Source organism: Haplochromis burtoni, unplaced genomic scaffold (genome assembly GCF_018398535.1).
Source record: "Haplochromis burtoni strain Fernald_Lab_line unplaced genomic scaffold, NCSU_Asbu1 Contig_1084, whole genome shotgun sequence".
NCBI lineage: Eukaryota > Metazoa > Chordata > Actinopteri > Cichliformes > Cichlidae > Haplochromis > Haplochromis burtoni.
The window spans coordinates 1-1,075 of NW_024583445.1; the positions used below are offsets into that span (position 1 = coordinate 1).

The 1,075-nt window shown below is 37.2% G+C and overlaps 1 long non-coding RNA gene across 1 annotated transcript in view; it reads left to right on the forward strand.

Moving 5' to 3' along the window:
• The first annotated feature begins 71 nt into the window (after nt 1–71).
• LOC121813044 overlaps nt 72–1,075 on the forward strand; it is a 9,808-nt gene continuing 8,804 nt past the window's right edge. Inside the window, exon 1 of the long non-coding RNA XR_006053478.1 lies at nt 72–434. This is a non-coding gene — a long non-coding RNA (uncharacterized LOC121813044). The remainder of the gene's footprint in view (nt 435–1,075) is intronic.

Below are 1,075 nucleotides of genomic sequence, written 5' to 3' on the forward strand. Positions count from 1 at the left end.
GTTTGCTTTGCCTTGTTGCCCATATTAGATTCTTGATGAATGTGTGTTGTTGTTATTGCAATACTGTTATTCAGCCTGGTTCAATGTGCCCCTTTTTAACTTTGAGCACCCGCCCCTTTAAACCTCTCTGCACGGCCCTGCTTATATATGTATTCTTTGTATGTATTCTTCAGTATTTTTTAATAATGTATGTCACTTTTTGTCATTTCAGTTGCTCTCTCTGCCGACATTCTCCCTTCAGTACCAAGCATTTACAATTTGAGAATTTGAAACATTATTTTGACATCATTAGTATTTCATCAGTTCAGGTTTAACACAGCTGTGTCTTCATTTTTTGCAGTCTCTCCCACAGAAGTGAACATTACAGTGATTTCAGAGGACTCATTTGAGTGTTTGACAGAAGCCAACCCAAGTGCAAACTTTATCTGGAGCAGGTAAAGTCATTTGAACAGTTTTTACATTTGAAATATTCATTTAAATGCTGAGAGAGAGAGAAGTATATTAAGCTACAATTATACTAACTATACTAGATGTTATTAAAAGTAGTTTTAGTGGTGTTGGCAGTAACTTTGGAAAATAAGCTCCAAACTATGATATCAGTTGAGAACTCAGTGTAAACACTTTAAGTGGAAGGAAGGAATGAACGGGGTGGTTCTCAGGAGGATGTCACAGAAAATGCAACAATTTGCCATTTTGGATTTTACGCACTTTTTTCATATTTTCACTTCATATTTTAGTGAAATATGCACAGTTATGACCTAATGGGTATTTACAGAAATTGTGCTCAAGGTCATATATTTTGCTTTAGGTGCACTTTTCCATGTTCACAAGAATCACTACTCCTCCTGGAGTATTAGTCAAACTAATGAAATTAGATTAATTGATCTTGGATATGACTGTCTGGAGGCCTCCTTGCCTCCTCAGTGGATTTGAATTCTTGTGAGTTTCTGTAACAAAGACAGCTAGTGCCACCAGAACTTATTACCGTAAATGTCGGGCTATAAGCCGCTACTTTTTGCACAAGCTTTGAACCCTGCGGCTTTTAGTCAGGTGCGGCTTTTCTATGGATTGTCCG